Here is a 25139-nt window from a genome sequence, read left to right as displayed (position 1 = left end):
CAGTTCAGATGAGGAAGTGGGTGTTCTTTCAATAGATAAAGTAAAAGTAGAAATAATTAAAAATGGGGATGTGCATGTTTCTGGTGGGCACGGTAGAACAAAAAACATATGTTAACAAAAACGAAAGGAAAGTATGGAACTTCAACAGACTAAATTAGATAACATCTCAAACTCGATTTGGTTAACAATGGCCAATCTGCGCACTCTCTGCTTTTTAGATATGAACTGATGCTTCTGAGGAGCAAATAGTGTAGCATGGTCTTATGTCTTTTGTTAATAGACGCCGTTCTGTAATGGTTAGCGCACAGACATAACCATAGCAGGCACTACAAGCCACTGCTACTTCCTCTTTCGCTGCGGTGCGTTCCGCCTGTAGACTGGCTGGCATGCCGCCACGGGCGCCCTATCCCCACGGCCGCGAGTCGGTCATTGGATCAGAACACGCGCATGCGCCTCGAGCTTCCTGGCCAGCTGCCGTGCGCTCGGAGAACCCTGACCTAGACTACCCGGCGAGACTTCGGCCTGTGCGGTGTCACGTTGCAGGCAAAACAGATCGATGCAGCCCGTCCGATTGCAATATTAACGCCACGTCTTCTGAAACACCGTCCACCCCTCTTCTTCCCAACTATTTGTAGCCGTTTACGTCATTCACATTAGCTGCGTACACGCTGCTTATTTGATACCCCACTGTCAGGCAAATGTAGCATACTGTGTACTGTTTGTTTGATTATTTTTCTACGTCGTACCTGGATATCTTGTTTGCTGGTATACTGACGCATATATTTCTGGATATTATTCTCTGGAGTCTTGTTCTTGAGCCGTACTGTAATGCGGTTCTAGGCGCTACAGTCTGGAACTGAGCGACTGCTACGGTCGCAGGTTCGAATCCTACCACGGGCATGGATGTGTGTGATGTCCTTACGTTAGTTAGGTTTAAGTAGTTCTAAGTTCTAGGGGACTGATGACCTCAGCAGTTAAGTCCCATAGTGCTCAGAGCCATTTGAACCATTTTCGTACTGTAATGTAAATGCAATGCATCAGTTATTAGGCTGTGGATGAAAAATACATTCCTCACACAGAAACGTAGCCCTTCGAAGAAAATTTTGATACTTATATAAATGTCTCGTTTATGGCTAGAAAAGATCTATATGACTCGCAAGGGTACCATTTACAGGGTGTCCATGATAGAATAGAGGGACAAACTGTTTCATAATCCATTCAGTATATCGTACCACATTTATGACCAGTGATAATGCGTGAAGAGACTAGTACATTTCTTGTAAAAAAAATGTTCAAATGTGTGTGAAATCTTATGGGACTTAACTGCTAAGGTCATCAGTCCCTAAGCTTACACACTACTTAACCTAAATTATCCTAAGGATAACACACACACCCATGCCCGAGGGAGGACTCGAACCTCCGCCGGGACCAGCCGCACAGTCTATGACTGCAGCGCCCTAGACCGCTCGGCTAATCGCGCGCGGCTACATTTTTTGTAGCCAATGGCGGTAATATCATTATGTAACGAGAAATGGATGCAGCTTACGCTTGTTTTATGACCTATATACATCATTACGAGCATCCGCTAGCTCTGGAAAAGAGAAGTGCAACAGTATACCGGAGGTCAATTTGTTCTGTTAAAACTTTCACAAAATGGGTGGGACGTATGCTAAATGCGAGGCCGCAACATGCATCCACACCGCAGATCGCACATTCAGTGTTGCGTAAAACATCTTCATTTTACGCTAGGGAAGCCACACTATCAAATGTGGAGGACGGTGTTTCGAATACCACTAACATTCCAGCCCTCTCCTGTTCCATGCGCGATCCATGCTGAACCCAGCGAACAACGAAGACAGACTGAAAAGTAACAGGTGTAGTTTACCTTTTACAGGTGATGTTAAAAACAGGATAAGCAACATTTTAAAGGCAGTAGGTTTTTCTATGTTTTTCTGTGTCCCAGACAGAATACCATGGAAACTGGGCCTTAAAAAAGCCAGATTGATTTCTTTCAGAAAATTGGATGAACGAAAATCACAGCTCAAATTCCTCTTAACTTCTGAAGAAAAATTTGAGTTTGAAGAATATTAGTTATTTTGTACACCTTGCTTTGTACAAATAACTCTGAGCACTATGGGACTTTAACATCTGAGGTCATCAGTCCCCTAGAACTTGGAACTACTTAAAACTAACTAACCTAAGGACATCACACACATCCATGCCCGAGGCAGGATTCGAACCTGCGACCGTAGCGGTCGCGCGGTTCCAGACTGATGCACCTAGAATCGCTCGACCACTGCGGGTGGCTATTTTGTACACTTCGTACTTGTATCTGAAGCCACACTCTTTCGATAATAATTCATACGGTGGCCAGCAGTAATGTTACTACGCACAAATTGTTTAGCTCTAATCGCCAAAAGAATGATTATCATATTTATTGTACCTTGGACAATATTCGCAAACTATTTTTTTTTCCTCTTCGCCGAGATATTAAGTTTTGTGGATGCCTTATGCTTCAAACTTCAAAGAGCTCGAAAAAGCTATTTACTATCTTAAATATGAACGTAACGTGATGCTGATAAAAAAAAAATCGACGACCTTGTAGCCGTTGTGAGATGAAAGCCCATGTCTAGTTGCCTGCAACTTCTGGAGTGTTAAGCTTTCCAGCCTTCGACGCCACTTTGATCTCGTAAAAGCGGGATCCAAAGGGCTTCAGGTCATCGACTAATGGAGGTATCGCAAGACTTTAATGCTTTCTGAAGCCATTTCTATTATTCTTAGACAGACGCATTCGCTTTTAATTCCACTCTGTCACTTTAGCTCAAGATAAACTAAATACCGCGGGTTTCATAGTGCATGAACATTTGACGATTCATGAAAATCATTGTTCTCTGTTTTTATGTTAGGTATAGTTCTAAGCATTGTGCAACAAACACTTTATACGTCTTACAGTCGAAATAGCCCCCAGTGATTGGACCTTCTGTTCGGAAAAACATTGTGTATAGTTTACTGCGAGATACGCTCGAAATAATGGTATCGTGCAAAAGGTAACATGTCTGAGACACCAATGGATATTGAATAATGCCTTGTACACTGAAGTCACACTAAACTAAAAGAATGAAGTTTCTTATTATACCATCTATATTACAGTTTATTTCCTGTATACTCTGAGCTGCAGCATATGAAGAAAGGCTAATTATACGCAGCCATGCAAGGTGTAATTACTTTAATTATACCTTCACTAACAATTTGTGAATAGTAAACCAGGAAATAGAGGATATTCCTACCTGCATCACAGAAAAATGGTTCATGTAATTATCACAGTAGTTTCGTTCATCATTTGTGTAGCACTTGTTCGAGAATCACAGTTCTCCGGCATTATTATTATAACTAATTATTTATTATTATTATTCTCAGGTTCCTCATCACTGACTTTTGTCGGGCGTCGCCCGTCTCGTCCCCAATCCCTATTACATTTCCACTTTTACTGAAATGTAAACGGTCATTTTCCTCTACATTTGGTCACAAGTGTCAACCTTTGAAATCGGTTGAAATCTTTCAGGATGACCCTGTATTTTCTTCGTCGCTGTAATCATTGTAGACAATGGCATCAGTATCAGCATCGGAATGTCCATATACACCGAGTCATACGCAGTAGTTGCCACAAACCAAGAAAAGCACTGACTAACGTTAGTTCAGAAGAATTAGAGATCTATTAGACGAAATACATGCAAAATGTATAACATATGAAGCAGCCCAAAAATATAGAAACATAGTTACAGAAGAAGAACTAGTAGTTCAGAGGTTAACGTGTTTGAAATCTATAAAATGGAAGCATCAGTTAGAATGAGTAATCTAATTCTAGGTTACGATACTACAATAGGACTGAAGCCCTTACTGCATTGCATAATAGAGTTAATTATGTCTATTAAGTGAATGCCATTCTTATTCCCAAGAGTGTGGGAAGCAGGACAACGAACAGCAGCACGCTTTCTTAGAATATCTCAAACATTCTCCTTGAGATTCAGGTCGTAAGACCCAGATAGCCACTCAGTGTGCTGAAATATATTTGGTGAAGATATCTGGCCTCGTGTGGCCGAGCGTAGTTTTGGTCTTGTAGAAAGACATCGTTATCTGTTAGGCCCACAAAGATTATATATGACCAACACCCAAAACTTAATTAACAACAAACAACTAGACAAACAATGTAGCATTTTTTCAGAAATAAATCGATACCACTGGAAGATCATTATGGTAAAATATGCACGGAGAAGAAGGTTTTTAAGAGACATTTTTTGCTAATAACATGCAAGAGATCATGCTGTGACATCTGTGTGCGCAAATTTTGGTTCGGCCTGTAAATTGTAAACACTAACGGTCCAGTCACACCTCCGTGAAATTACCATAACATCTACTCATTTCTTTCTCTTAAAAGTGAACTATTCTGTTCTATCTGCAAGGAAATCCTGAATCCAGTCGCAGTCAAGAAACACGGCACCGACCTGGTCGCCGAAGTCTGTGGCGCCTGGATATAATGGCTGAACAGAACGAGCTGAGCATAAGATCTGTTTGCCTGGAGAATAACGTATGTAGCCAAATGAGGCTCTTCGCTGATGACACAGTGGTGCACAGGGAGGTGCACTGTAAGAAATTTGTTAGTAAACGCAAAAAAAGTTGCAAAACGGCTTTGTCTGGTGCAAAGATTGCCAGTTGACTCGAAACATAATTAAATTTTATGTCACTAGTTAGAGTATCCAGCATTTACCGCGTATATATTTATTCCTATCTTCTGTTACTCCATCCCCCTCTGTCTATCTCACCCTCCCCCTGTCTGTCCATCTCCCATCTCCCCCTCTCTCTGTCCATCTGCTCCTCCCCATATCCCTGTACATCACTTCCTTCCACCCTTTAAGTCCATCTCCTCTTCCCCCTCTAAATCCATCTCCTCCCTCTTCTCTCCACTACGTTCATCTCCTCATGCCTTCTAATACAAAATCCTCACTTCCCTCTCGCTGACCATCTCCCCTTTCCCCCTCTCAGTCCATTTCCTCCTCCCCCTCTCTACGTCCACCTCTAGCTTCCCTCCTCCCCAGTTTCTCTTACCATTACTAAGTTGTCATCCCCACCCTAAATAGGAGGCTGATGGTTCTCACCCTCACAGTATTTCTTTCCAGATAGTAAGTAATGTGTGTACCAAGCTTGGTTGGAATCAGTCCAGGGGTTTAGGAGGAACTTTTTACACATAGCATTGCCAGAGTACGCACATGTCACATATATTTCACATACATTTAACGTATTTCACACATATTTGTACGCATATTTCACCTGTATCTGAAGCTAATTCCACCTTGCACATTTGTTATCACACAGTTCAATCATCATAATGTCATCTCTTCTGTACATTGCGTCGTAAATTTATACAATTTTTCAGCTACAGGGTGACAGTTATTGAACTATATGAAATAAAATCGTCATAACGTTTGAACTGAGAATGTTTGATGTGCTGGATGAGCACTGTGGGGTTCGCATTCTGGCTCTGGGGTACCCAGAGGCCACTGGTATGAGCCTAGATTGGCTGCCATATTCTCCAGATCTGAACACATGCGACTCCTATTTTTGTGGGGCTATATTAAAGACAAGGTGTACAGCAGTAATCCCAAAACCGTTGCTGAGCTGAAAAGAGCCATTCAGGGGCTTATCGACAGCATCGATGCTCCGACACTTCAGTGTGTCATGCAGAATTTCGCTATTTGTCTTCCCCACATCATCGCCAAGGATGGCAGGCATATCGAACATGTCATAACCTAAATCCAAATATCTGTAGTGACGCTTACATTTTGAATGAAGTGTGTGCACACCGCAGTTTGTAACTAATTTACGTTTATTTTTTATATAGTTCAGTAATTCTCACCCGGTACAATTGTGTATTTGGATACTGTCCGCAAAATGTGTTACGGTTAATGTTAGCAGTAAAGAAGTAGTAAATTATAACGTCATGCCTGATGCGGCAGTTTACTCCATTCGCAGCGAAAATATAGTAAGCGATAAACATTTTCTTTAATCATTTTGCGAGTTTGGACAACGAGGAAACGTTTTCTGAGGTTATTTTCGGGCAAAATACGTGTTTTCCTAGCCAGACGAGTTTCGCTTTATCGGAGTAAAGCGTCAGCTGTGGTCTCTAATTAAAGATATTCACAATCTGATTTATTTTTAAAATAGAAAAACAATTCGTTAACAATTTGTTGGTTTTTACTGACGGTAATATCTGTTTGCTGTTTCGCCTGCATCAGGAATTGCCGTTTGCTGTCACATCTCGAGGATCACTGGAACCAGACTCAACATTCAAGTATTTTGAAAGAATTATACTGTGTGGACACAATAAACTGGACGTTAAAATTCACCGTACATCTCAACTTATTATATATTATCCGCAGCTGGGGCAGATGGTGTTAGACAGGTTTCCTGTCCTGAGTTGCATGAAATATTGTAAGGGCCACTTTTATTTTGCACATCCTGCAGTTGACCAACGACATAAATCTAGCAGTGGGGAAGGCATATGACAAACTCAGTTTTAATGGAACAGTCATAAGAAAATTCAATTCGGGAACGACGGAGACCACTTAGAAAATGCTCGTCTAACCAATTCTTTAGTACTGTTTCATTAGTCTGGCCTCATTACTCAATTTGATTAACGGAAGATAGATTGCATAAAGAGCTACACAATTCGTCATGGGTTTGTTTCGTCAACATAGAAGTGTCACAAAAGTGCTTAACAAAGTGCAGAGGGAGACATTATAAGAAATATGTAGTTGAGCGCAGAGAATCTTATTCACAAAAATTTGAGAGCCGCAGTAAAATTTGATAAATTCAGAGGCGTACAATAGCACAATCAGTACCTTCTCTCAGACACTGTACGGTTTCTTGCGGAGTACAAGAGTACTGCAACAGGAAGCATTGGATACGAGCTGAGGAGGATAGGGGCTAAAATCCTCGTCCTATCACCTACATTGTCCAGTATTTCCCTAAATCTACAGTGGTGAATGTCGGGACGGTGCCTTCGAAAATAAGATGACTTATTTCCTTCTCCATTCTCAAACCCATGCTTCCGCTCCATCTTTAATTACCACGACTTTGATGTATGTTAAACACTAAATTCCTTCCTTCCTTCACTATTTTCGAATGAGTAATAGAACTTTGACAAAAGAGATTCTGGCTTACTCATATAAAACAAACCATAAAATCCATGTACAGTTTTGACGATAAACGCTGAACTAATCCGTAATTAAACAGATGCGAAAATTAAGCGATTGTTTGCATTTTTTTAACAAAAGAAACACTTAATGATACATTTTTAATTTTATTTGCTGGTTTCAGCTTTCTTTGATCGTACAATGATTCAGTTAATTACAATGAAGCAGGGAATCGGAAATGTGCTATTTTCAAGAAATATATAGTACACCACATAAGTTAGTGCTTCTTACTGTATAACACTGGAGATGAAACGCTTACCTGTGGCCTGTGGAAAGGTGAATAGTTAAATTTTATGTTTAATAAATATTTAAGCAGGAATATTTTACAAGCAAACCTTCGTTTGACGGTCGCATGGACTCCCATACGGAGGAGATAGTGATAGGCTCCCTGAAAGAGCTGAAAACAAGTAAGTCGCCATATGTGGATGGATGACCAGCTCGGTTTTGCAGAGAATACGCAGCAGCATTCGCCACTTACGTAGTTTTCATTTATCGCGAATCTCTCCTCCAGTGAAAAGTCCCAAGCGACTGGAAAAAAGTACAGATGACTCCCTTATATAAAAACGGTAAAAGAACGGATCCGAATAATTACAGACCCATATCCTTAACATCGGTTTGCTGCAGGATTCCTGAAAATATTATGAGTCAGAGTATAATAAATAATCTTGAGATGGAAAAGCTTCTGTCCACAAATCAGCGCGGATTTAGAAAGCATCTACATCTACATTTATACTCCGCAAGCCACCCAACGGTGTGTGGCGGAGGGCACTTTACGTGCCACTGTCATTACCTCCCTTTCCTGTTCCAGTAGCGTATGGTTCGGGGGAAGAACAACTGTCTGAAAGCCTCCGTGCGCGCTCGAATCTCTCTAATTTTACATTCGTGATCTCCTCGGGAGGTATAAGTAGGGGGAAGCAATATATTCGATACCTCATCCAGAAACGCACCCTCTCGAAACCTGGACAGCAAGCTACACCGCGATGCAGAGCGCCTCTCTTGCAGAGTCTGCCACTTGAGTTTATTAAACATCTCCGTAACGCTATCACGGTTACCAAATAACCCTGTGACGAAACGCGCCGCTCTTCTTTGGATCTTCTCTATCTCCTCCGTCAGACCGATCTGGTACGGATCCCACACTGATGAGCAATACTCAAGTATAGGTCGAACGAGTGTTTTGTAAGCCACCTCCTTTGTTGATGGACTACATTTTCTAAGCACTCTCCCAATGAATCTCAACCTGGTACCCGCCTTACCAACTATAAATTTTATATGATCATTCCACTTCAAATCGTTCCGCACGCATACTCCCAGATATCTTACAGAAGTAACTGCTACCAGTGTTTGTTCCGCTATCATATAATCATACAATAAAGGATCCTTCTTTCTATGTATTCGCAATACATTACATTTGTCTATGTTAAGGGTCAGTTGCCACTCCCTGCAACAAGTGCCTATCCGCTGCAGATCTTCCTGCATTTCGCTACAATTTTCTAATGCTGCAACTTCTCTGTATACTACAGCATCATCCGCGAAAAGCCGCATGGAACTTCCGACACTATCTACTAGGTCATTTATATATATTGTGAAAAGCAATGGTCCCATAACACTCCCCTGTGGCACGCCAGAGGTTACTTTAACGTCTGTAGACGTCTCTCCATTGATAACAACATGCTGTGTTCTGTTTGCTAAAAACTCTTCAACCCAGCCACACAGCTGGTCTGATATTCCGTAGGCTCTTACTTTGTTTATCAGGCGACAGTGCGGAACTGTATCGAACGCCTTCCGGAAGTCAAGAAATATAGCATCTACCTGGGAGCCTGTATCTAATATTTTCTGGGTCTCATGAACAAATAAAGCGAGTTGGGTCTCACTCGATCGCTGTTTCCGGAATCCATGTTGATTCCTACATAGTAGATTCTGGGTTTCCAAAAACGACATGATACTCGAGCAAAAAACATGTTCTAAAATTCTACAACAGATCGACGTCAGAGATTTAGGTCTATAGTTTTGCGCATCTGCTCGACGACCCTTCTTGAAGACTGGGGCTATCTGTGCTCTTTTCCAATCATTTGGAACCCTCCGTTCCTCTAGAGACTTGCGGTACACGGCTGTTAGAAGGGGGGCAAGTTCTTTCGCGTACTCTGTGTAGAATCGAATTGGTATCCCGTCAGGTCCAGTGGACTTTCCTCTATTGAGTGATTCCAGTTGTTTTCTATTCCTTGGACACTTATTCCGATGTCAGCCATTTTTTCGTTTGTGCGAGGATTTAGAGAAGGAACTGCAGTGCTGTCTTCCTCTGTGAAACAGCTTTGGAAAAAGGTGTTTAGTATTTCAGCTTTACGCGTGTCATCCTCTGTTTCAATGCCATCATCATCCCGGAGTGTCTGGATATGCTGTTTCGAGCCACTTACTGATTTAACGTAAGACCAGAACTTCCTAGGATTTTCTGTCAAGTCGGTACATAGAATTTTACTTTCGAATTCACTGAATGCTTCACGCATAGCCCTCCTTACGCTAACTTTGACATCGTTTAGCTTCTGTTTGTCAGAGGTTTTGGCTGCGTTTAAACTTGGAGTGGAGCTCTCTTTGCTTTCGCAGTAGTTTCCTAACTTTGTTGTTGTACCACGGTGGGTTTTTCCCGTCCCTCACAGTTTTACTCGGCACGTACCTGTCTAAAACGCATTTTACGATTGCCTTAAACTTTTTCCATAAACACTCAACATTGTCAGTGTCGGAACAGAAATTTTCGTTTTGATCTGTTAGGTAGTCTGAAATCTTCCTTCTATTACTCTTGCTAAACAGATAAACCTTCCTCCCTTTTTTTATATTCCTATTAACTTCCATATTCAGGGATGCTGCAGCGGCCTCATGATCACTGATTCCCTGTTCTGTACATACAGAGTCGAAAAGTTCGGGTCTGTTTGTTATCAGTAGGTCCAAGATGTTATCTCCACGAGTCGGTTCTCTATTTAATTGCTCGAGGTAATTTTCGGATAGTGCACTCAGTATAATGTCACTCGATGCTCTGTCCCTACCACCCGTCCTAACCATCTGAGTGTCCCAGTCTATATCTGGTAAATTGAAATCTCCACCTAAGACTATAACATGCTGAGAAAATTTATGTGAAATGTATTCCAAATTTTCTCTCAGTTGTTCTGCCACTAATTCTGCTGAGTCGGGAGGTCGGTAAAAGGAGTCAATTATTAACCTAGTTCGGTTGTTGAGTGTAACCTCCACCCATAATAATTCACAGGAACTATCCACTTCTACTTCACTACAGGATAAACTACTACTAACAGCGACGAACACTCCACCACCGGTTGCATGCAATCTATCCTTTCTAAACACCGTCTGTACCTTTGTAAAAATTTCGGCAGAATTTATCTCTGGCTTAAGCCAGCTTTCTGTACCTATAACGATTTCAGCTTCGGTGCTTTCTATCAGCGCTTGAAGTTCTGGTACTTTACCAACGCAGCTTCGACAGTTGACAATTACAATACCGATTGCTGCTTGTTCCCCGCATGTCCTGACTTTGCCCCGCACCCGATGAGGCTGTTGCCCTTTCTGTACTTGCCCAAGGCCATCTAACCTAAAAAACCGCCCAGCCCACGCCACACAACCCCTGCTACCCGTGTAGCCGCTTGTTGCGTGTAGTGGACTCCTGACCTATCCAGCGGAACCCGAAACCCCACCACCCTATGGCGCAAGTCGAGGAATCTGCAGCCCACACGGTCGCAGAACCGTCTCAGCCTCTGATTCAGACCCTCCACTCGGCTCTGTACCAAAGGTCCGCAGTCAGTCCTGTCGACGATGCTGCAGATGGTGAGCTCTGCTTTCATCCCGCTAGCGAGACTGGCAGTCTTCACCAGATCAGATAGCCGCCGGAAGCCAGAGAGGATTTCCTCCGTTCCATAGCGACACACATCATTGGTTCCGACATGAGCGACCACCTGCAGATGGGTGCACCCTGTACCCTTCATGGCATCCGGAAGGACCCTTTCCACATCTGGAATGACTCCCCCCGGTATGCACACGGAGTGCACATTGGTTTTCTTCCCCTCTCTTGCTGCCATTTCCCTAAGGGGCCCCATTACGCGCCTGACGTTGGAGGTCCCAACTACCAGTAAGCCCACCCTCTGCGACTGCCCGGATCTTGCAGACTGAGGGGCAACCTCTGGAACAGGACAAGCAGCCATGTCAGGCCGAAGATCAGTATCAGCCTGAGACAGAGCCTGAAACCGGTTCGTCAGACAAACTGGAGAGGCTTTCCGTTCAGCCCTCCGGAATGTCTTTCGCCCCCTGCCACACCTTGAGACGACCTCCCACTCTACCACAGGTGAGGGATCACCCTCAATGTGGGCAGTATCCCGGGCAACCACAGTCGTAGTCCGATCAGGGGATGCGTGGGACGAGCTGGCCGTCCCCGACAAACCCCCATCCGGACCCCCACAGTGATGCCCATTGGCAACAGCCTCAAGCTGTGTGACCGAAGCCAACACTGCCTGAAGCTGGGAGCGAAGGGATGCCAACTCAGCCTGCATCCGAAAACAGCAGTTGCAGTCCCTATCCATGCTAAAAACTGTTTTGCAAAGGACGTCTGAACTAATCTACAGAGAGCGCAAACAAATCAACAAAATTTAAACGGTTATTAAAATACAAGATTGCCTAGTAAGTGCAGTAATGCTACTACTTGCGCACTGCTGACACTGCTCGGCGGCGGAAGGAGACTACGCGAATTTACACTAATCAGGTACTAAAACGCGATGCTACAACTCTCAAATACTATAATACGCCCGAAATTTATGAATTAAACAATGCAAGTACCAAAAACACGCAAAGAAATTAAGAATTAAACTATGTAACAAATGAGTGAGCTAGGAGTATACGACTTGCTGCTGCAGCTGCTTATCCAACGGCGGCAGGGAGCACACTGACTGTGACCAACCGACACTGGCCGTTCAAAACAAAAACAGAAGACAAACGACTACGCGAATTTACACTATTCAGGTACTAAAACGCGATGCTACAACTCTCAAATACTATAATACGCCCGAAATTTATGAATTAAACAATGCAAGTACCAAAAACACGCAAAGAAATTAAGAATTAAACTATGTAACAAATGAGTGAGCTAGGAGTATACGACTTGCTGCTGCAGCTGCTTATCCAACGGCGGCAGGGAGCACACTGACTGACCAACCGACACTGGCCGTTCAAAACAAAAACAGAAGACAAACGACTACGCGAATTTACACTATTCAGGTACTAAAACGCGATGCTACAACTCTCAAATACTATAATACGCCCGAAATTTATGAATTAAACAATGCAAGTACCAAAAACACGCAAAGAAATTAAGAATTAAACTATGTAACAAATGAGTGAGCTAGGAGTATACGACTTGCTGCTGCAGCTGCTTATCCAACGGCGGCAGGGAGCACACTGACTGTGACCAACCGACACTGGCCGTTCAAAACAAAAACAGAAGACAAACGACTACGCGAATTTACACTATTCAGGTACTAAAACGCGATGCTACAACTCTCAAATACTATAATACGCCCGAAATTTATGAATTAAACAATGCAAGTACCAAAAACACGCAAAGAAATTAAGAATTAAACTATGTAACAAATGAGTGAGCTAGGAGTATACGACTTGCTGCTGCAGCTGCTTATCCAACGGCGGCAGGGAGCACACTGACTGTGACCAACCGACACTGGCCGTTCAAAACAAAAACAGAAGACAAACGACTACGCGAATTTACACTATTCAGGTACTAAAACGCGATGCTACAACTCTCAAATACTATAATACGCCCGAAATTTATGAATTAAACAATGCAAGTACCAAAAACACGCAAAGAAATTAAGAATTAAACTATGTAACAAATGAGTGAGCTAGGAGTATACGACTTGCTGCTGCAGCTGCTTATCCAACGGCGGCAGGGAGCACACTGACTGTGACCAACCGACACTGGCCGTTCAAAACAAAAACAGAAGACAAACGACTACGCGAATTTACACTATTCAGGTACTAAAACGCGATGCTACAACTCTCAAATACTATAATACGCCCGAAATTTATGAATTAAACAATGCAAGTACCAAAAACACGCAAAGAAATTAAGAATTAAACTATGTAACAAATGAGTGAGCTAGGAGTATACGACTTGCTGCTGCAGCTGCTTATCCAACGGCGGCAGGGAGCACACTGACTGTGACCAACCGACACTGGCCGTTCAAAACAAAAACAGAAGACAAACGACTACGCGAATTTACACTATTCAGGTACTAAAACGCGATGCTACAACTCTCAAATACTATAATACGCCCGAAATTTATGAATTAAACAATGCAAGTACCAAAAACACGCAAAGAAATTAAGAATTAAACTATGTAACAAATGAGTGAGCTAGGAGTATACGACTTGCTGCTGCAGCTGCTTATCCAACGGCGGCAGGGAGCACACTGACTGTGACCAACCGACACTGGCCGTTCAAAACAAAAACAGAAGACAAACGACTACGCGAATTTACACTATTCAGGTACTAAAACGCGATGCTACAACTCTCAAATACTATAATACGCCCGAAATTTATGAATTAAACAATGCAAGTACCAAAAACACGCAAAGAAATTAAGAATTAAACTATGTAACAAATGAGTGAGCTAGGAGTATACGACTTGCTGCTGCAGCTGCTTATCCAACTCAGTTTGCCCTTTTCTCGTATGAAATCCTACGAACCATGGATGAAAGCAACATGAAGATCCCATTTTCCTAGGATTCCGGAAAGCGTTTGACACGGTACCATACTGCAGAGTATTAACGTAGGTACAAGCATGTGGAATAGGTTTCCAGATATAAGAGTGGCTCAAAGACTTCTTACGTTATAGAACCAAGTAAGTTGTTCTCGACGGTGAGTGCTCATCAGAGACAATGGTATCGTGAGGAGTTCCCAAGCGAAGTGTGGTAGGACTGCTCTTATTCCCTATATACATAAATAATATGACGGACAGGGTGAACAGCAATCTGCGGCTGTTTCTGAAGATGCTGTAGTGCACGGAAAGCGTACTCTAAATGTGGAGAAACATACGCTAATGAAGACGAATAGGGGAAGCAATCCTGTAATATCCGAATACAGCGTTAGTAGTTTGCTGCTTGACACAGTCGTATCTGTTTAATACCTAGAGGTAACGTTAAGGGAGCGATATGAAATGGAACGAGCATGTAAAGACGCTAGTAGGGAAAGCGAATGGTCAACTTCGGTTGATAGCGAGAATTTTAGAAAAGTGTAACTCATCTACAAAGGAGTCAAGGAATAGTTCACTAGTGCGACCCATTGTCGAGTACATCAGATTGGATTAAAGGGCATCAAGGCAATTCAAAGGAGTCGTGTTAGATTTGTTACCGATAGATTTGATCAGGATGCATGTATGTCATAGATGCTTCATGAACCGAAGTGGGAATCCCTGGAGAGAAGACGACGTTAATTTCGTTAGACACTATTGAGAAAATTTAGAAAACCGGAATTTGAAGCTGACTGCAGAACAGTTCTACTGCCACCAACGTAATATTCGCGTAGGAAGTGCGGAAACAAGTTAAGAGAAATTATGGCTGTTTTTCCCTCGCTCCATCTGGGAGGGGAACGGGAGAGTAAAGGGATAGTATTGATAGGAGCCACACGGTGGCCTGCAATGTGTGTATGCAGCTGCGGATGTACGTAAAGTCGTATCTGCTCGTGAAATCCATAAAACAGAAGTAAATGAATTCTACTAAATCTGCAAGCAGTTGAGCGTGAAACATCTACAAATATAAGGCATACTGTTATTCACCTATGAACGAAGTCAAGCAGTAGCACTTCTTTTACATCAAAAGATACTGTATTATATCCGCTGACAGACACTGTTGCGATAGTTCCTCCGGTACTGCGAAAGCATAAATTTTTTTCCAGCTGAAAGTCCTCATTAATTTGTTGTGTGATAGAATATAAAATCAAATATGAATACACATAGCTACGACCAGCCACTCGTGGAAATGTGAAGTGTTACATCATAAAGCACAATTTCGGTATTTATCAACTCTGTGACGATGTCCGTCACATAACCGGTATTAAAAGATTAAGCATTCATTCCATTTGAAACTGATTGCGGTGGCGCTCTCAGCTTATGCTTTTTATTTTAGCTAATCGGACTTTATTTTTTACAAATAATTATTAGCTTGAGAGGGCGGCACACTTAACATTAGCGTGTAATCAGCTTGGACCGTGTTGCTAACTAACTGGCGTATGTTATAATACGAACGGTATTGATTGAGTGTTCGATTTGTGTTCGTAAGCTAATTTTATTTTGCAGGATTATACGACGCAGTGTTAGGCGTCAGCGCTTTTGCTTCCGACCGACTGCCTGGCTGTTCCATTGCAGATGTGTCGCTCGGTTTAGTTTTATAGCGAGCTCTTACTTTCACTTCACTGCCTCCCCACACGCGCCGCTGGCCTACGTCGTATTTTTCTTCCGAGGCTCGGGACTTCTTCACAGTTTCCGGTCACTCCTTAATCGCTAAGCGTTTGACTATCAAAAGTTAATAATCCCTCGTACCTGGATGGAATAGTATTATCACAACACTCTGTCAATTGTGTGCGTTAACCAGAGGAGTAACACCGCTGAAAGATTGACTCTAACCTCTGGTACTTCGAGCCCATATACGTGCATTTATACTGCGACTGCTGTGCCACAGTAAAGTACAAAGTGCTCCACTGTTCAGAAGGTTCCAAAAAAAATTTCAAAGCGATTGTTATCTTTTAGAATGAAACCTGAATTACTGTTTTCAAATTACGGTCTATTATATTTAATGTTTTGGAATGGAATTTGTTGTTATTCCAGTCTATTAAAATACATGTTTCATTGGTAAGGAACCGATATATTAGGTATGAGCTCACTAGGCGCACCGGCCGGTTTGGTCTTGCGGTTCTAGGCGCTTCAGTCTGGAACCGCCTGACCGCTACGGTCGCAGGTTCGAATCCTGTTTCGGCCATGGATGTTTGTGATGTCCTTAGGGTTAGTTAGGTTTAATTAGTTCTAAGTTCTAGGCGACTGATGACCGCAGAAGTTAAGTCGCAGAGTGCTGAGAGCCATTTGAGCCATTTCACTAGGCGCTGGACCGTCATTTGGATGCTACTCACTTCTACATGGTCTCGTAGATGACGTCTTGTCGGTATCGATAGTTGCGCATGGTGGCATAAATCAGAATCTGACTTCAACAGCTGGCTATTCTCAGTGACGCGGGAGCAAAGTTTGTGGCAAGTAAAGAATGGATTGAGCGTCTTAACTTTAGTACACTGCCGGAAGAATATAGTACACCTGGAAAGAGGACGTCGATTTTGATTCGACGACGGCGGTTTCAACGTCGTCCGCCAACAGATGGCATAGTGGCATAGCTGGCAGAGTGCCACTGCGTCTGACCTTTACTAGGTAATGCTCACAGCTAGAAGGATTAGTGTGGTGCAGATATGTGAAGCATGCAGGCAACCATGCCACGGAGAGGCACTCGTGCGTCCTACAGCCAACTGAACAAGTTTGAAAGGGATCGAATTGTGGACTTACGAGTGGCAGGATAATTCTTTTGGAGAACTGCCGCACGAGTTGGACGTGTTGCGTCAGTTGTGTAACGATGCTGGTATCAGTAGTCACGTGAACCTTCTCACACCTGTAGACGATGTTCTGGACGTCCATGCAGCGCAGACGCTCGCCAGGATCGTCGTATTGTAATGGCAGCAGTGGCGGATCCTACAGCTACTACACCTTAGATAAAAGGGCTTGTCATCGCAGACGTGTCAACAGGAGGAATTATGAACCGATTGTTAGCAATGAGACTACAGGCACGCACACTTCCAGCCCGTCTTCTACTCATGCCACAATATCGACGTGTACGACCCGACTGGTGTTGTCAGCGGATCACTTGGAATATGGAATGGCGCGCCGTAGTCTTCAGCGATGAAAGCAGATCCTGCCTGGAGGCAAATGGTGGTTACTTGTGCTTGCTGTATTGTAGAGTGCATTCGTCCACGGGTATTCATTGGACAAATATATTATACTAGAACTGACATGTGATTACATTTTCACGCGATTTGGGTGCATAGATCCTGCGAAATCATTACCCAGAACAACCACCTCTGGCCGTAATAACGGCCTTGATACGCCTGGGCATTGAGTCAAACAGAGCTTGGATGGCGTGTACAGGTACAGCTGCCCATGCAGCTTCAACACGTTACCACAGTTCATCAAGAGTAGTGACTGGCATATTGTGACGAGCCAGTTGCTCGGCCACCATTGACCAGACGTTTTCCATTGGTGAGAGATCTGGGGAATGTGCTGGCCAGGCCAGCAGTCGAACATTTTCTGTATCCAGAAAGGCCCGTACAGGACCTGCAAATGAGGTCGTGCATTATCCTGCTGAAATGTAGGGTTTCGCAGGTATCGAATGAAGGGTAGAGCCACGGGTCGTAACACATCCGAAATGTAACGTCCAGTGTTCAAAGTGCTGCCAGTGCGAACAAGAGGTGACCGAGACGTGTAACCAGATGGCACCCCATACCATCACGCCGGGTGATACGCCAGTATGGCGATGACGAATACACGCTTCTAATGCGCGTTCACCGCGATGTCGCCAAACACGGATGCTACCATCATGATGCTGTAAACTGAACCTGGATTCATCCGAATAAATGACGTTTTGCGATTCGTGCACCCAGGTTCGTCGCTGAGTACACCATCGCAGGCGCTCCTGTTTGTGATGCAGCGTCAAGGGTAACCGCAGCCGTGGTCTCTGAGCTGATAGCCCATGGTGCTGCAAACGTCGTCGAACTGTTCGTGCAGATGGTTTTTGTCTTGCAAACGTCCCCATCTGCTTAATCAGGGATCGAGACGTGGCTGCGCGATCCGTTACAGCCACGCGGATAAGATGCCTGTAATGTCGACTGCTATTGATACGAGGCCGTTGGGATCCAGTGCGGCGTTCCATATTACCCTCCTGAACCCACCGATTCCATATTCTGCTAACAGTCATTGGATCTCGACCAACGCGAGCAGCAATGTCTCGATACGATAAACCGCAATCGCGATAGGCTACAATCCGACCTTTATCAAAGCGGGAAACGTGATGGTAGCGCACATCTCGTCCTTACACGAGGCATCACAACAACATTCTACCAGGCAACCCCGGTCAACTGCTGTTTGTGTATGAGAAATCGGTTGGAAACTTTCCTCATGTCAGCACGTTGTAGATGTCACCACCGGCTCCAACCTTATGTGAATGCTCTGAAAAGCTAATCATTTGCATATCACAGCATCTTCTTCCAGTCTGTAGCACGTCATCTTCGTGGTGTAGCAATTTTAATGGCAAGTAGTGTAGTATAACGCTCACCTACACGTTGCCCGTGAAACACAAAGTGCTCTTCAAGACGTGCAGCAACTTCCCTGGCCAGCACGATCCCAGGACAGTATTCGATATCTGTACGATCGATTGGATGAGACAGCACCTGCATTGCCGCCTGTGGAGTCTTCTCTACATACTGATATGGGTGTATCATCATGGGTCGATACCTGGTACCACAGAATCGCTTGTGCTATTGATCTGTGAATGTAACTATTTCATATACTTCATATGCACTGTTGCAACGATAGATTTTGAGTGAAATGGAAAGCTCTAAGAAGTTGTACTAATGTTTTTCACGGCAGTGTACATTGCTTCTCTTGTACAGTTCACCACCAATACGGAAACAACATCTGTCGATCGATGTGACAAACGAAGTGGCTTGTTTCCATCAAATGCCTTGGTGTAATTTTTTGCGAAGTAACACGGCTGCGTTCAGGTACATGGTTACAGTAATAAAGACATAAGCCCTGTCCTCGATAGGATATTTCCGTCGATGCACGAATTCAGCATTATTCTCCTGTACTCGTAAAAGCGTAACACTTCAGTTTTAGAATATCGGTTTTAGATGCTACGTAATATGTCTCTGTTCTGTCGTTTGCCACACCACGTCAGAGCATACATACCCAACTTGTTGATCTTTCTCCATCGTTTACCAATTCCCACCAGTTTTATAAACCTTTTTTTTTTACTCGCACTTTCGTGAATTACACATCAATTGTCTATACAACTACTAAAGTTTATGCCACGACGCTATATCACCCTCAGACGAGGTGACACGTCTCACAGTCACCACGGTCCAGCCCCTTCTCTCGAGACACCCTGCTCACGCTTCCGTATATTGTGCAATAAGGCCCTTCGGCTGATGACTGTTCCTTCCACCGACCCTGGATTGCTTCTACACTTTGACTTTCAACAGGCATTTTTCAATATTATTGTAATCCTCTTTAAATACATATAATACGCATACTTTAAGTCTCTTTTTAATTTGCTTCTTACTTCGATTCTTCTAAGCAGTTTTTATAATCTCTTTACACGTTTACTTCCAGATTTCAAATTGTCTTACTCACTGCCCCCACTGCAAGCGGGCTCCCGAAACATTCCCCCATTTGGGCATCCCACTGACATTATAACAAAGAGTGGTCTATGTGCCACAATTATTTGCCATGAAAACAAATTTTTTAAAAAAGGTTCATTACATCCTAAGTGAAACATAATCGCTACATAATGTCAGCATCAGCTCAAAACCAACAAAAGCCATTACCCTAACATGAGTGAGCGTTGCGAGAGTAAATCATGTACTGACTTCAAAAAGTAAGTTACACATGTCGTCCCACACTAAGATCACTGCGCAAAAAGAGTGGCGCATTGAAAGAAGCGAGGGAATGTTTCGGGTTTCCTGCAGACGTACTTCTAAATTTTCAGAAAATACATTAGGCCAAATTCTGTTCTATAAATAGTAATACCAAAAATTAATGAAGCACATGAACAGGAGACAGAAAATAGGGCAGAATATCCAAAAGTTTGAATATATGTGTTGATGAGAACTTGAAGTGGAAGAAACGTATTACTAAGCTTTTCAAACAAATAAGTTCAGCTAATTTTGCTCTTCGTATAATTGCTAGTACTGGAAAGATTTATCTACCTTCTGGCTTATCTTGCACATTTACGCTCAGTAGCACTTTATTAAGAATAATTTTCTGAATCTCCTCATCATTTGAACAGGAAGTATTGATTGCTCAAAAGCGAGCAGTAAGAATAATATGTGGTGATCACCCTCGGCTGTCATGTTCCTCTTCAAGGACTTAGGAATTTTAACTGAACCATCAAAATACATACACTCCTGGAAATTGAAATAAGAACATCGTGAATTCATTGTCCCAGGAAGGGGAAACTTTATTGCCACATTCCTGGGGTCAGATACATCACATGATCACGCTGACAGAACCACAGGCACATAGACACAGGCAACAGAGCATGCACAATGTCGGCACTAGTACAGTGTATATCCACCTTTCGCATCAATGCAGGCTGCTATTCTCCCATGGAGACGATCGTAGAGATGCTGGATGCAGTCCTGTGGAACGGCTTGCCATGCCATTTCCACCTGGCGCCTCAGTTGGACCAACGTTCATGCTGGACGTGCAGACCGCGTGAGACCACGCTTCATCCAGTCCCAAACATGCTCAATGGGGGACAGATCCGGAGATCTTGCTGGCCAGGGTAGTTGACTTACACCTTCTAGAGCACGTTGGGTGGCACGGGATACATGCGGACGCGCATTGTCCTGTTGGAACAGCAAGTTCCCTTGCCGGTCTAGGAATGGTAGAACGATGGGTTCGATGACGGTTTGGATGTACCGTGCACTATTCAGTGTCCCCTCGACGATCACCAGTGGTGTACGGCCAGTGTAGGAGATCGTTCCCCACACCATGATGCCGGGTGTTGGCCCTGTGTGCCTCGGTCGTATGCAGTCCTGATTGTGGCGCTCACCTGCACGGCGCCAAACACGCATACGACCATCATTGGCACCAAGGCAGAAGCGACTCTCATCGCTGAAGACGATACGTCTCCATTCGTCCCTCCATTCACGCCTGTCGCGACACCACTGGAGGCGGGCTGCACGATGTTGGGGCGTGAGCGGAAGACGGCCTAACGGTGTGCGGGACCGTAGCCCAGCTTCATGGAGACGGTTGCGAATGGTCCTCGCAGATACCCCAGGAGCAACAGTGTCCCTAATTTGCTGGGAAGTGACGGTGCGGTCCCCTACGGCACTGCGTAGGATCCTACGGTTTTGGCGTGCATCCGTGCGTCGCTGCGGTCCGGTCCCAGGTCGACGGGCACGTGCACCTTCCGCCGACCACTGGCGACAACATCGATGTACTGTGGAGACCTCACGCCCCACGTGTTGAGCAATTCGGCGGTACGTCCACCCGGCCTCCCGCATGCCCACTATACGCCCTCGCTCAAAGTCCGTCAACTGCACATACGGTTCACGTCCACGCTGTCGCGGCATGCTACCAGTGTTAAAGACTGCGATAGAGCTCCGTATGCCACGGCAAACTGGCTGACACTGACGGCGGCGGTGCACAAATGCTGCGCAGCTAGCGCCATTCGACGGCCAACACCGCGGTTCCTGGTGTGTCCGCTGTGCCGTGCGTGTGATCATTGCTTGTACAGCCCTCTCGCAGTGTCCGGAGCAAGTATGGTGGGTCTGACACACCGGTGTCAATGTGTTCTTTTTTCCATTTCCAGGAGTGTATGTTCTCTAACGAAATTCGTCATAAATAATCCATTATTACGGTTGTTCACGGACACTTGGTGACCAAACTGATATATGGTGTCATGTATCTGTGTCACTTTGAGAAGTTGTGCAGCATCCAATAGAAGTTGCTTGACTAATCATAGCAATGTGTTACTTTCCGAAGTCCCCACGTAAATTCCGATGTTGGCAGACGACGCTTCATTCACTTGTCTCTACGCATCCATGCCTTGTAGGATTTTAGAGCTGTACATTTGACGTAGTCAACTGGCCCACTTGTGACAGTTGGCGGCTTATTTAGACTCAGGCACATCAGCAGTTCGAGGTCTTGTAGTTCACGTTGCTGGCTCTCGATCATAGCGCCATGGGTTCGTTTCCTGGCCGCGTTGGGCACTTTCTCCGCTCTGGACTCAGTGTGTGTGTTGTCATTATCATTTCATCATCATCGACGCGTAAGTCGCCGAAGTGCCGTCAAATAAAAATGCACGCGCTAGGTGGTCGAACATCCCAGATGCAGTCTAAAAGTTGTTCAAATGTGTGTGAAATCTTATGGGGCTTAACTGCTAATATCATCAGTCGCTAAGCTTACACACTATTTAACCTAAATTATCCTAAGGGCAAACACACACACCAATGCTCGAGGGAGGACTCGAACCTCCGCCGGGACCAGCCGCACAGTCCATGACTGCAGCGCCGTAGACCGCTCGGCCAATCTCACGCGGCCCAGATGCAGTCTCTTGGCCAATACTGCCAAATGCACATTTCCTTTTTACACGCAGGTACGATGACGTGCACCCACACCACGAGTAGTCCACACGTACATGCACATCAATATCTGTACTCCGCAAGTTACCTGACAGTGTGTGGGGCGGTGGAGGGTACCTCTGGTACGACTAACTGATTCTCCATTCCCTGTTCCACTCGCGAATGGCGCGTGAGAAGAGTGATAGTCGGTAAACTTACGTATTAACTTTAATTTTTCTAATTTTCTCGTCGTGTTCATTTCGCGAGATATATGTAGGAGGGAGTAATGTGCTGTCCGGCTCTTCCGGAAAGTATTCTCCCGAAATTTCAATAGAAAACCTCTCCGTGATGCATAACGCCTCTCTTGATCGTCTGCCACTGGAGTTTGTTGAGCTTGTCAGTAACGCTGTCGTGCCGAGCAAACACTCCCGCGATGAAATGCAGTGCCCTTCACGGATCTTCTCTACCTCTTATTAGTAATGTCTGATAACGGTCCCACATTAATTAACAATACTCAAGAATCGGTATAACAAGTACCTTGTAATCCATTTCTTTCGTGGATGGATTACATTCCCTTAGGATTCTTAGTATGAATCTGTCTGGCATCTGGTTTTCTTGCTATCAGTTTCATGCAGTCATTCCACTTCAGGTCTCTCTGCATATTTTATGGTAGATACTGTTTATAATTGAAAGAAAACAGCCCTCGGTCACTATTTTTAACGAATTAACCGGTTTTCGACACTGCTAGCAGTGTCTTCCTCAGAATTTAAATCAAAGAATGGTCTATAACATGGTCACAGAATTATGATTAAATACGTGTGATACAGAGTATAAGTACAGAATCATCGTGAAAGATTGGCAGTACTTATATGTCATTTGTAAAATAATAAATATTCCCGAAGGGCATTTTATAAATGACATATAAGTACTGCCAATCTTCCACTACGATTCTGTACTTATACTCTGTACCATAAATTTTTAGTCATAATTCTGTGTTACAAACGGTACGGCCAAACTTTCAGGACACATTCCTCACACACAAAGAAAGAAAATATGTTATGCGGACATGTGTCCGGAAACGCTTACTTTCCATGTTAGAGCTCATTTTATTACTTCTCTGCAAATCACATTAATCATGGAATGGAAACACACAGCATCAGAACGTACCAGCGTGACTTCAAACACTTTTTTACAGGAAATGTTCAAAATGTCCTCCGTTAGCGAGGATACATGCATCCACCCTCCGTCGCACGGAATCCCTGATGCGCTGATGCAGCCCTGGAGAATGGCGTATTGTATCACAGCCGTCCACAATACGAGCACGATGAGTCTCTACATTTGGTACCGGGGTTGCGAAGACAAGAGCTTTCAAATGCCCCCATAAATGAAAGTCAAGAGGGTTGAGGTCAGGAGAGCGTGGAGGCCATGGAATTGGTCCGCCTCTACCAATCCATCGGTCACCGAATCTGTTGTTGAGAAGCGTACGAACACTTCGACTGAAATGTGCAGGAGCTCCATCGTGCGTGAACCACATGTTGTGTCGTACTTGTAAAGGCACAGGTTCTAGCAGCGCAGGTAGGGTATTCCATATGAAATCATGATAACGTGCTCCATTGAGCGTAGGTGGAAGAACATGGGGCCCAATCAAGACATCACCAACAATGCCTGCCCAAACGTTCACAGAAAATCTGTGTTGATGACGTGATTGCAAAATTGCATGCGGATTCTCGTCAGCCCACACATGTTGATTCTGAAAATTTACAATTTGATCACGTTGGAATGAAGCCTCATCCGTAAAGAGAACATTTGCACTGAAATGAGGATTGACACATTGTTGGATGAACCATTCGCAGAAGTGTACCCGTGGAGGCCAATCAGCTGCTGATAGCGCCTGCACACGCTGTACATGGTACGGAAACAACTGGTTCTCCCGTAGCACTCTCCATACAATGACGTGGTCAACGTTACCTTGTACAGCAGCAACTTCTCTGACGCTGACATTAGGGTTATCGTCAACTGCACGAAGAATTGCCTCGTCCATTGGAGGTGTCCTCGTCGTTATAGGTCTTCCCCAGTCGCGAGTCATAGGCTGGAATGTTGCGTGCTCCCTAAGACGCCGATCAATTGCTTCGAACGTCTTCCTGTCGGGACACCTTCGATCTGGAAATCTGTCTCGATACAAATGTACAGCGCCACGGCTATTGCCCCGTGCTAATCCATACATCAAATGGGCATCTGCCAACCCCGCATTTGTAAATATTGCACTGACTGCAAACCACGTTCGTGATGAACACTAACCTGTTGATGCTACGTACTGATGTCCTTGATGCTAGTACTGTAGAGCAATGAGTCGCATGTCAACACAAGCACCGAAGTCAACATTACCTTCCTTCAATTGGGCCAACTGGCGGTGAATCGAGGAAGTACAGTAGATACTGACGAAACTAAAATGA

The 25139-nt window shown here is 44.2% G+C and overlaps 1 protein-coding gene across 1 annotated transcript in view; it reads left to right on the top strand.

Moving 5' to 3' along the window:
* Positions 1-25139, top strand: part of LOC124555971 (protein tipE) — a 522740-nt gene that overhangs the window by 192056 nt on the left and 305545 nt on the right. The window lies entirely within an intron of this gene.

This window comes from Schistocerca americana, chromosome X (genome assembly GCF_021461395.2).
Source record: "Schistocerca americana isolate TAMUIC-IGC-003095 chromosome X, iqSchAmer2.1, whole genome shotgun sequence".
NCBI lineage: Eukaryota > Metazoa > Arthropoda > Insecta > Orthoptera > Acrididae > Schistocerca > Schistocerca americana.
This window is presented reverse-complemented; position numbering and strand designations above follow the sequence as displayed.